Source organism: Momordica charantia (genome assembly GCF_013281855.1).
Source record: "Momordica charantia cultivar OHB3-1 chromosome 6 unlocalized genomic scaffold, Mcharantia_2.0 BLBB01000006.1, whole genome shotgun sequence".
Classification (NCBI taxonomy): Eukaryota; Viridiplantae; Streptophyta; class Magnoliopsida; order Cucurbitales; family Cucurbitaceae; genus Momordica; species Momordica charantia.
Window position 1 is genome coordinate 24039006 of NW_028275164.1, and position 13610 is coordinate 24052615.

A 13610-nucleotide genomic window follows, 5' to 3' on the forward strand; every position below is an offset into this window, starting at 1 on the left:
TAAAGTGGTTTTTATTTTACTTTTGTTTTTTGTTTAACGTGGTTTTCTTTGCTTACTTTTCTCTAATTTTATTTAACTCACATTTTGTTACCGTTGAGTTTCTCCTTATTATATATTAAGGGGCAGAACACACAGAGAGTTGAGAGGAAAACAGAAAGAGAGATAGAAAAGTGAGTAAAAAAGTCCAATCTTTTTTTCCTTCTTCTTCGTCCAAAACCCTAGCTACTTTTCTTTTCATCTTTTTTTTTTCTCTCCCTAAACCCCCGCCATCTTCCTCCATGATTACCTTTTATTTTTAGTTTTTATTTTTTCCTTTTTATATTTTCTAATCCTTTTCTCTATTCAACCTATCATCTTCTTCATCTTCCTCCTTCTAAACCAAACTCAATCACACATTCTACGATCTCCGATGGCGATAGACCTCGGGCGGCACCACAAATTTCAACAAACCCATATTGGTGGCGGCACTACAGACTCCACGAACGGCAGTGCAGCAATATTCCGGCAATCACCACTTCGACGCATGGTAGACAGCAGTGGCCCAGCAGCAGATTTACGAACTTCAGCGGAGCACATATGGCGGTGCAACAGCAGATCCGACGAACAACACGAACTCCAGCAAACCACGATCCCACGACAGCAGCCACGAAATCCAGCGACCCATATCTACAAGACCCGTCCTTATCTGCACCTCCAGGACACGGCGAACGTAGCGACACGAACTCCGGCGGTGGCGCAGCAACACTCTGGCGACGAACGACCCCAAAGAACGGCTGAACAGAAGCAGCAAACAGCAGTGGAACTCGACGATGCAGATATAGGCTTGACGATCAACAAGCACACACGACTGACCAGCGCGAATCTCCGGTAACCTCCACGACCAGCGCTACAACAAAACTCCGGTGGAGCAAGGTTCCGGCAAACCAAGACCGGTGGCACATCTCGTACTCTGACTAACCCACATCTGCACAAAAAATAGTATATACAAATATGAATTTTTTGAAATTTTGTGGGTAAATTTAAAATAAATGAGAAACGGGTGTATGCTAAAAAATTTAGAGTTTTAAGACGTTGCATCTGCCAAAAAGAAGCAAGTGGTCGGTTTGAAGGAATCATCTGTCTCGGAAGGCCGTTCAAGAAATTTTTTTAAAAATAATTATTTTATTAATTTACATTAATATACCTTTTTTTTTGGTATTTTAAGTTGAGATTTAATTATTTTATATCAATAAATAGGCCAATCAAGGTTACTTTTTAAGATTTTTTTTACAATAAAAATTTATTATTGTATATTAATATAGCTATTTTGTATTTTAATTAGGATAATAATTAACATCTTTTCTAGTTAAATCTAAACTAAAATTTCTATCACTAACCTAAATTTTTAAATTTTCTATTAAATATACTTCATCTATACAAACTTGAAAATTCATAAAAATAAATACATAGATTTAAAATAACTAGTAAAATAATAAGAGTTCTTTGGTCATGTTTGGTAGTTTTAGTTTTTATAATTTAATAGTGTGAATTTTTTGTTGTACTATTTTTTTTAATAAATTTACTATGCATGATTTGGTAGATTTTTTAATATTTTAAATGTTTTGGAGGATTTATATTATATCCTCTAATGTCATAGATTGTATATTCTTTTTTTTATCGAAAATAAATTCACACTATTAAAGATAAATATTTTGTTATACATAATTCAAATATAATGTTTGAATTTAGAAATTTTAGAAAATTTTAGAGGATTAGAATTATTGTCTCCTTAAAAGGTTGTGGCAGTTTATAAATTTTGAATAATATGGTTAATGAGTTTAATCAACGTATTGGTTGAGCTTTTCATCTGTAGTCGATTAGGTTCCAGGTAAAATGAGGATCAAAAATTTGAAATGTTCCAATTATATATAAGGAAATGTACATAATGATATATTATATATAGTTTATTTTAAATAAATATTCAAAAATTAAACAATATTGTTATGAGAGAATTATTAAAGATAAATCTTAATTTTTGTCTATGAATTTTTAGGTTTTTAGGTTGGTTTATTGTGATCGATGAAATTCCAAGGTACGTGTCCTCTTCCCTTCTTCTCCTTCCTCTTTTTCTCTCTTCTCTTGCTTCTTTTTCTTTTTTACCGTTATATTTAGGTGTATTTAAAGAGAGCTACAGTGGAGAGGAGAAAGACACACAGAAAACCATACAGAGCGAAGGAAATTTGAGGCCTTCATCCCTCCACTACCTTTCTCTTTCTCTCCTCTTCTTCAAAATTCATTCATACCCTCCTCCCCTGCACTTCTCAATCCCTTTTCTTTACCATCCTGGACCACCTACTCTTCCTCCACGCCTCAATTTCATCGTCGTCGTCGGAATTGGCGAATTGAGATTTTTCAGCATGTTCCATTGTCAAAGTTTGATCATGGAAAATTCTATATAGGGGATAGCTACATAACGTCTCCCCGTTTGGTCGGTCGATCGATCTCGGTCATTCTTTTCTTTCCTAAAGGAGGTCGTGTGCTTGATCGGCGTGAGCATAGGCTTGCTTCCGGTGGCAAATCCCAATGGTAGAGTGAAATCCATGATACTTCTTTTTAATAAAAGATTTTATTTATTTATTAAATTTTTTTTAAAAAAAGACTTGTTGTGAAGAAATAAAACTTTCAAAAGGAGAACTTTCTAAATGAATATTTCAAATAAGTTTTAGAAATATAAAATTTGTTTAAAATTAAAATACTGAATGTTTTTTTAATTAAATGAAAATTAATTTTAAACTAAAAGTAATTTTTTGTTTTTAAATAAGTTTCTCTTAAAAAAAATTTATAAAAGATTTCGATAAATTGACTTTGTTTTAAAATCAATGTTTTTTTAGGTAAATAAAGACAATTAAGAAAAATAAAACTTTGTTTCAAGATAATTTATTATTATTACTCTTTTTTAAAGCACAAAATAAATTATTATTTCTTTTTTCTCTCGAACCTTGACATTGAATTTCTTTTGATTTTAAAAAGTGCAAAGATTTAAGAGAATGAAGTAAAAAAATTGGAAGATAATCTCTTAGTTTTTAAAAATACATGATAAGTTTGTTAATTATTGATAAAAATATGTTTTAAATACAACATTTTTGTTGAATTAAGAAATAAAGTTTTCTTTCAAAAATCTCTTTAATTTCGAATTAAATAAAAAATTTTATTTTATTTTTGATTTTATTTTAATTTAACAAAATTCGTTTTTTTTAGTTTTAAAAAATAAATTAAAAGTTTTGTTTTGTTAAAGAATAGTATGTTTACATCTTAGAATGTTAGCATAGTGGTAAGATATATGGTTTTTAATGTACACAAACCAAAAATTCTGTTTTTCGTAGACCAAGTTTTTTAAATAGGTGACCAATCACACATAGATGATTGGTGGTGACTCCAAAGGGTGACGTCTGCTGCTTTGCGTCGCGATGACCTTGCGACAGAGTGTTTTCGATTTCTGATTTTGTGTGTTGTTTTGAACAATATTCCATCTATTTTTATACTGATTTTTGTTTCCCTCTATTTTTTTTGGTACGGTTTAACCCTCTATTTTTGTAGGGTTTAACAACAAAGTTTTAAAGATACAAATATAATTTGTGTGGTACAAAAATTAGGTGTGAATTATTATAAATATGAAGATGTAATATATATCTACAACTAAGTACCAATTTGGTAGTTATAGGAACTCAATTGTCAAATATATTTTATATTGTTTAAATAGTTGTGTGAATTCTTGTATATCTTCGATGGGTGTCTCCCATTTATACTAAGAATACAATCTACCAAGTCTTACTTAGAACTGGAAGGCTGAAAGATTACATTTGCATATCATTAGAATATTAAAATGAATAAATATATTAGAAAATGGTCATTGGAATATATTTTATAATCTAATGGTTGGAGGAGTATATGTATCTCATATCATTGAAAAAAAAAAAGACGCCCCAAAAAAAAATGCTAAAAAAATAATGAGAGGAAAAAGATAATTAAAATATGGAAATAATATTTTGGAGGAGTATATATTTACTCTACTCTTAAAAATAACACAACGAACCAAAAAATTATGCAATAATGAATTTGAATTTCGAAATTAGGATTAAGCAAGGATGGGAAAATAGAATAGAAAAAAGTGTTATAATTAGATGGATATAGAGAATGTTATTGATTAGAGAAAATTGGGGTAAAAATGGAATAATATTAAGTGAGAATAAATGTAAAAGATTTGAATATATCATGTTTAATACATAGAATTCAAAATATGGGAATTTTTGAATCCTAATTAAATAGAATTAATTTTTATAAATTCGAATAATAGAGACAGGATACGTAGGTATATATATTATATTCATAATAATATTTGATTTCAAAAGTCTTTACGATGTATATGTTATATCATAAAATATACATATGAATAATTAATTGTTAATATTTTATAATAATACATGATATGCAAATTATATCATACTTTAAAGACGTATATATAGAATGTTAATTACCTCGCTAATAATAGTTGGTTTTAACCTATATACAACATTAACATAAAAATGAAATAACGAAAATACATGAACATAATTGAATGCATAATAAGAAAATCGTGGGTAATGAAACAGGAGAAAATCGTTGATATATTTTCAACTTGAAATCATAGGTAAATCTACACATTAATTAATTTCAAATTTGAAATCATGATAATGTTTTTGTAATTAATATATGAATGAGTGATTATGGAAATAATTGTTTTGGGCTACGATAATTAAAGGTTTATAAAATCAAAATAAGGATTTAAATCTTTTAGATTTAAAAAATATAATAATAATAAATATAAATGCAATAAATAAAGGTAAAATCGGAATTATTAAAAAATCCTACGTGCAAAAATCTAAAAATGTAAAATTGGAAAACTTTAGACATTTTTTAAAATAAATTTCTAAAACAGTCTCACAAAGACATTAACTCAAAATATTCAAACCTGTCAAACAAAAATGACTTTACTTACCAATACTCATTCTCACCCACTAAACCCCCAACCAAATGGTCCTTAAAAGGCAATCTCATTCATCTTCTGCACCCTGATCACTTTCATTCTCATTCTTTATTAGGTGATTCCCACATATTTATTGCAATTACTTTTCTATCTTTACCTTTTTCTCTCATGTATTAATGAGATCTATAACTTTTTAGGTCTTATTTACTAATCGGAATAGGCATGAATCGGAAAATCGAAATAGAAGTGTTATTCTTTTGATGCTATTTACATGATTCATTTGATGTTGTTTACTAAAATTGTGTCGAATCGGAATCGAAATCAGATATATAAAATTTACTAGTGTACCATTTTCTTCTTTCTAGCTAATTACAAATACATCGTCGTGCTAAACTTTTTTTTAATTACAATAATAATTATTTTAAATTTATTTTGTTACTATATTATTGTGAGTGAATTTTTTTTATTATAACAATTTATTTAATATTAATAAATAATAAATAACTAAAATAAAATTACATTAACTAAAATACTTTTGTTTTATTAGAAACATCATTATTTAAAATAAACTTTTATTATTATAATATTTAGTTATAATGAATTATATTTTTGAAAATCAATTAATATTCTTGAATAATAATAATGTAAAATTTTTATAATAAAATCTCATCAACTAATAAAAGTGGTATACATTAGAATAAAAATTATTAGTTGTATAACTGAAAATATAAATAATAAAATTATAAACAATTAATTAAAAAAGTTATAGGTCACTTTAATACATGAAAGAGAAAGGATAAAAGTAGAAATGTAATTGCAATGGAGGCTACAGAATCAGGAATGAGAATGAGATTGATGAGGGTGTAGGAGATAGATGAGATGACCCATTTTTCAGGAATGACAATGAAAAAATTATATGAGTCTCACCGTTTGAAAAAATCTTATATAACTGTTTTATACTTTTTATTTCTTTTTTCATTTATATTTCTAATAATTTTTATTCTAATAAAAATTTATAAAACTTTACATCACTTTGATGTGATTTTATTATAAAATATTATAAATTTATATTTAATTTTTAAGTTTTAATTTAATTTTGTTATTATTAATCAATACAAACAGATTTTTTTAAAATATAATTAATTATTATAATAATAAAATTTAATAACATTATTATTAAATATTATAATAATAAATTATAACAATATTTTATATTAAATTATGATAGTTTTAGTAAAAAAGTATTTTAGTGGATGTAATTTTATTTTTATTATTTATTATTTATCAATATTAATCTAAAATAAGTTGTTATGATAAAATAAATGTTTACTATCAATAATATAATAATAAAATATATTATTGTTGTAAATAAAAAATTTAGCACAAGGATATTTGTAATTAGCTACAAAAAAGAAATAGATATACTAGTAATTGTCATATATTCGTTAGTAAATAATATTAAAGGAATTCTTCTGATTTCGATTCTATAAAATTTTTGTTAAACAGAGAATGACATAATTTTTAATTTCTTGATTTAAAATATAAATATTATCATATTTTACTTATTGATAATCAATAATATATTTTGTTAAGTTGCTCTATATAATTTTTATTTGCAAATTATTAAACTATTTTTCTTCATTATTATTGTTAAATAATATTTCAAACAAATTATTATATCATAAAAGTAATATTTTAATTTGTGTTCTTCTAAATCTTTGAAATTCTAACCATTCTCATATTTCACCATTAAATTAAACTTAATCATATGTAAAAAATGTAATTTTAAAATGTAATTTAATTAATTTAATTTTAGGAAATTATTATATTATAAAATATTTTAATTTTTTGTCCTCCTAAAAAATAATTTTAGAATTTAATTCTTTTACTTGTTGTTAATATAATGACATTTCAATAATTTGGATGGCTAGGGAAAGATGAAAAATCCAACATTTACAAAATTAAAAAGGATGAAACTTTCATGTACTTAAAAATGAAAATTTTATACATTTATAATTAAGGTTGAGGGAGGTGGCTATAAACCTTTCCTTTTAATTGGAATAAATCGTTAATTATCTATATCTATATATTAAAAAGCACGGATGTGGTATAAACATTTATTGGATGATTTTAACCTTGATTATGTATATAATACCTAATTTATCCTTAATATCATTTATGTTCTCTCACCGCATCAAGTTTTCCCTCTCATGTTGTCTCTCGTGAAACCCTCTCTTTCCTCTATCCTCGTCCCATCAAAATTTCATCTCTCATCATTAATATTTTTTTCCATTAACTTTATTTGTCGCATCTCTCTACCCATCTAAATTCCTCATTTTTTTAGTCTCTCACAATTCTTCATAGCTAACATTTCCCTCTTCCACTTTTGATTCAAATCTCTCTAATTATCTCTCTTATTTATTGTGATGTCTCTCTATTAATTAATTAGTTGGTTAATATTGGCATTAAAAATTTTTAATGTTACAAAAACCTTCAAATTACTAAAAACTCTTCTAATTACCTCTTTCAATTAATTGGATTAATACAAAGTTAGACTTTAAAAATTCTTAACCTCCACGTTAGAAATAGTAAATAATATAATAAAATAAAAAAATACTTATATATTAATATTAAAAACACTAATGTCACAAAACTACTTCCAACTATCTCTCAATTAATTTGGTCATAAATATAATTGATTTAAAAAATTCTCACACCTTCCTAATGTAACAATAATGGTATAAAATTATCTTATCCTATTTTAAATTTATTATAACAACTTAAATAGGATTAAAAGAAAACTATCTTATCATATTTTTAAATTTATTATATATATTAAAAATATATTTTATTTGAGTAATCAATAAAGAAAGACATGCCATATAAAATAAATAAGAGAGATAATTGGAAGAGTTTAAACCCAATTAAGGAGAATATGGAATGTGGTCTGTAGACATCGTATTTGGTTCGGCTCGCTTTTGTTAAATTTTTTTTTATTATTATTGATTTATTTATTATTTTATTATTTTTATTAATTTAGTTTAAAATAACATAATTGACTTCATCGTAAGTTTTAAGGTAAAGTTTTAATTAAAAGTAGATTATGTTTCGAAAGAAATTTGGTTATTATTATTTATTATTATTTTAACATTAAGATTTTATTAAAAAAAAAGATTATGAAAAGATTTTCTTCCCTCCCTCTCATTTCTTCTCCTTTCCCTATTTTTTCTGGTCAAAACCACTCTAACGTGACATTTCTTCACGCTCTTCGTCCCTCTTTCTCTAATATTAGCATAAGTGACAGTTGTTTCTTTCTTTTAGTATTTAAGAGGGGAGAGAGTACACCGAAAGGAGGACAAAAAACAGAGAGAGCGATGCAGAGGAAACCCATACAGAGAAGAGGAACAAAAAATTTTAATTCACTTCCTTCTTTCTCTCCACCATCACCTTCTCTTCTTCTTCACCCACACTGGCGACCCCATGGATACTCCGATTGCACACCCCCGGCGATTACAAGTTCCGACAACCCGCAACACAGTAGTCCGACGCAAAGCTCTACAATCCTAACGGACAACAGTAATATAACAAACAACTTCTACAATCGACGCACAGATCTCTGGAAACCGACTCCCACCTCAAGTGCTCCTTCACGGCTTCAGACCCGTGGGCACACCAAGGATTTCCTCACTACAGTACAGGATTTTAAAAAATGACTTTTAGAAATGATTTGATTTTTTAAATAAGTTTGTTTTAAATATGAGTTTTTAAATAAGTTTTTTTAATTTTGATATATATATTTTTTAAATAAGTTTGTTTTAAATATAATTCTTTTTTTAAATGAATTTGTGTTAAATTAGATTTTTTTAAAAACAAGTTTGTTTTAAATATGATATTTTTTTAAACAAGTTTGTTTTAAATGTTTTTTTTTTAGTTTTAAGGAAGTTTGTTATATGGATTTCAAATCTAAAACAAAATAAATGTTTTTTTTTTTTTCAGTTTTAGTTTTAATTTTTCTTTTTTTTTTAAAACAAAATTTCAAAATAAAGATTTGTATGTTAAGAAGGAATGTTAGGTTGTATCTTGGAGTGCTGGTATAGTGGTAGGGTTTTTAAGAGTAATTGGTATATCTCAGGTTCGAGTATTGTTTCTCCAAATTAATGTTATTTTTATTTCATTGTTTTTACTAAACAGCTATTTTAAATAAAATGTTTTTTTAAATAAAAAAACTTTTTCGTTTTTTTAAACAAATTTTAAAAATAAAAACATTTATATTTAAAAAAAATTAAGTAGTATCATAAGGTGTTAACACATTTGTAAGAGGTTTGAATATTGACTCTTATTTCACAAGTTCAAGTTTCAATGTGCCACTCATACCTATTTATTCATATCTTATAACAAAATGTGAGTTAATATAACGTGAGACATTTCAATGAAAATACACAAATAATTTTCTTTTGGACCAAATAAAATAATAGGATAATTTTTAACAAAATATGGTACCGTTTTCGAACGGGTGTCGTAAGGTGCTAACACCTTCCCTACGCTCAGCCGACTCCTGAACCTAAAATCTGTTTTTCGTAGACCAAGTTTTTAAAATAGGTGACCAATCCACCTCATAGATGATTGGTGGCGACTCCAAACCCTAATTTCGAAAGAGACCCTTCAGGGGATAACGTCGGCCTCTCCGTGTCGCGATGACGTTGGGACAATTTGGCGACTCTACTGGGGACATATTGAGAGCCAGACCATACTTTTGTCGTTTATTATCCGTTTTAAACTATTTTGGTCCATCATTTTCTTTTTGTGTGTGCACATATTGTCTTTATTATTTGCTTTTATAATTTCGCATTATCATGCATCTCACACAATACACGAGCCTCCTACCCAAGCTTTACCTTTATGATTAAATCGGAGACTGAGTAGTACGACCTTCATGGAATTTCGATTTTCGTGCAGGCGCATGAGATTCCCAACTCAAGTTGACCATACTACAAAAGCGTATGGAAGATTTGAGGGTCGTTTTTCCTCTAGGTTGTGTAGGCATTAACTTTACACTCATCTTAACATAGGATTCCACTATTTATTTATTTACCTGTTTATTTTGTTTGGGTTGGTGTTAATAAAGTGATTCATTTAAAAAAGTCTCATGCATTTACCTAAGTTTCTCATTTCTCACTTTATTTATTTTTACTATTATTATTATAATAATCGTTTTTTTACAACAATAATAATAAAAAAAAGAGTTTCACAACTTTCCTTTATCCTTTGAAATTATTTTCTGCCAATTGTGCCAAAATTGACCTAAATCTTAAATCATTAACATTGACAGTAAATTAAATTATGAGTTCCAGTAAGTCTCCTACTCAAGAATGGAAAGAACAAGACCAGGAAACGGTCCGTCAATAGTTAGAGAACATCCAACATACTCACGATGACACATTATCACAGAATATCATCCCGCCATTTCAAAGTGTAATGTTCCCAGCAAATCACTTGGATGTCTTGAGACGATTGTGGGAAGACTTAAGACCAGACAGAAATACCCAGTTCATAAAGAAATATGACCACATAGCGCAGCTTATGTACGTGCAAGTCAACTTCTCAATGTTGAGAGCATTAGTTCGACATTGGGATCTAGCGTATAGATGCTTCAATTTTAGCTCAAACGATATAACCCCAACTATCGAGGAATACCACACTCTCTTACAAATACCACTGCAAGAGAAAATTGAGGTTTATTCGTATGATTATGGGTTTACATTAAAAAGGGCAGTATCGCTGCTTGTAGGGAAGATATTTGCTGGTGATTGAAAAATATGTGAAAAGGAAAGGAGAAAACACATGCTTGCCGATAGAATATATTTGAGTCGTCAGCAGAAATTTGTTAATGAAGAAAGGTAGCTATCGTTGTTAGCTTTATGTTTATTCAACTTGGTTGTATTCCCTAAAGTTAGTAGGTACGTTGAAGAGCGAGTAGTCAAACTATTTGTCAAGGTAGAGATGAAAGTTAATCTCGTAATACCCATCCTTCAGAAACCTTCCGAGCACAAAATTTTTGCAGATCGAGAGTAGGGAAATTTATAGGTTGTGCTCAGCCGCTATACATTTATGTCCTCGACCATATAAATTGTCCACCAGAGTTCAAGTGTCCTTAGGTCAAATTTTCAAGATCGTGGAGTAGATTACAAAATCCCATGAATTCAACGAAGTGGATTGGAGTCAAATCGACACAGAGAAAGAAGAATTGAGCATTTTCTTCGCAAGACTAAGGCCAGAAGACGTGGAGTGGAGGGCCCGATGGATGTCAACCAAACCTATGATGTATGGGTGTGGTAAATTTCACAGTTTATCTTTATTGGGTCAATGGGATGTGTATCTTATGCCCATTAATGGAACTGCACCAAATATGGGTACGTCAGTTTATCCCAACCACACATGACTTAAGAAACTCTGAATTTGCCTATGATGTTGGGTTTTGCAAAAACAAAATTCAGGAGATCGCGTGGAAGGCGATCGTCAGAATCCAAAGTGGCAATTACCACGAGAATACATTTGAAGGATACGAACAGTGGCATTCGAGTAGGGGAAAAACTGTGGTTCTTCTATCAACCGACAAGGGTAAAGTGAAGCTAGAGGTTCCCACTACGAGAATTCTTTCTGAAATGAGCCCAAATCAGCCCACCCAGTGGAAGAATCGCAGGATGAGTACGAGCTGCAAGAAGGGAACTCCACATCAGCTAAAGAAAGACCACTACTAGGGTTCAATCAAAATCTACCTCAAAGCATTAAGTTAGAATTGTAGCAAGCAAGAAGGGAGGTCGGTGACCAAGGAAAATAAAATAGACCACTGGAAGTAGAGGTTCGGGATCCTAACAGAAGAATGTACCAAGTAAGAAGGGAAAGAGAGAGCTCATAGGCAGCCTTGAGGGTGCGTAGGGGAAAAACTGTGGTTCTCTTATCAAATGTCACAACAAGAAATTGAAATTGCTTATCTAGAGGCAGAAATCTCGTCCCTTCATGAAAAAGAGGTACAGTTAGCTCAGTATGCTTGAGAAAATCAAAGTTTGAGGGAAACAGTTCAGGTGCTTACAAGTCGTCTCGATAAAATCCACAATGCTGCTGATGGGTTAATGCAGAATTATGCCCATATCAAGGAACAATACAACTGAGTGGGGTATGAATTAGGCCATGTGAGGCGCAATAACACATTGTTACTTCATAATTCAGAACATGTGCTCAACCAAGTCAGACAGGCAGCCCATAGGACAGACGGTTTAGCTAAAGAGGCACGAGCTCTCACGTCTGCCATTGTCCCTACACAGGCGAATGGCAAAAGCACATTCAGGTTCTTGAGCAAACTTCGGAGAGATCTAGAGCATTGGGGATAGTTTTATTGACACTATGATTTAATGTACTTTCAATTTGATGATTTAAGCATTAGGGTTCAAATTTGGCATAATTGTTTATTTCTTGTAATCTTCATTTATTTATTAACCCAATTTATAATAAAAACACGAACTTATTTATTCATGACTTTCTTTCTCTTTCTTTCTATCTTCTATTTTTTCTAAAAGCAAAAGGGATTGTGCAAGATAGCTCGCTCACCGGTACCACATCGCACCTACCATACCAAACACAGGGCAAGATTAATGATGGAAGATCAAAAAACTGAGCAGGAGAAAACAAGGAAAGATATTGAGGAATTGCGCGAAAACTTAGATGTCATCCTCCTCGCATTAGAAAAAGGCAAGACGGCTGTGGATCCTGCTACATCTAGAAATCCCGTCCATGAGCTGCAAGAAACCCCACCTGGATACGGTCCACCTCTTAGGTCAGTGGCAGAGGGTTTCATGCCATAATGGACAACGTACAACCCTCTGTATGACGTCCCAGTTGGTCAGTATCCACATCCCTTTGTTAAGGGAGCTCAGCAAATCCCAGCCAACATCATTTTTCAAGAGCCCGAGCAAATGATGTCACCTCCTACAGTCTTTAATCTAGGTGGTCTCTCAACCAAGACAGACCCAGTTGGACAAAGTACCCCAGTAATGAGAAGTTCAAAGTTCTGGAGGAAATATTAAGAGCAGTAGAGGGGACGGGCGTTTTTGACATTATTGATGCCTCTCAATTATGTTTTGTATATGGATTAGTCATCCCTCCGAAATTTAAGTTGCCAAAATTTGAGAAATATGATGGTTCTTCTTGTCCTAAGAACCACCTTATAATGTACTGCCGGAAGATGGCAGCGTACGTCCAAAATTACAAACTGTTGATACACTGCTTTCCAGATAGTCTATCTGGTCCAGTTTCTCGTTGGTATATGCAATTAGATAGCTCTCATGTTGGTTCATGGAAGAATCTGGCCGACTCCTTCCTAAAGCAATATAAGCATAACATAGACATGGCTCTAGACCGTTTTGATTTTCAGAGGATGGAAAAGAATAACACAGAAAGCTTCAAATAGTACGTTCAAAGGTGGAAGGATACAACAGCTCAAGTCCAACCTCCTTTAACTGATAAAGAGCTTTCTTCCATGTTCATCAACACCTTAAAACAACCCTTCTATGATCGGATGATTGGAAATGCATCCATAAATTTCTCTGATATT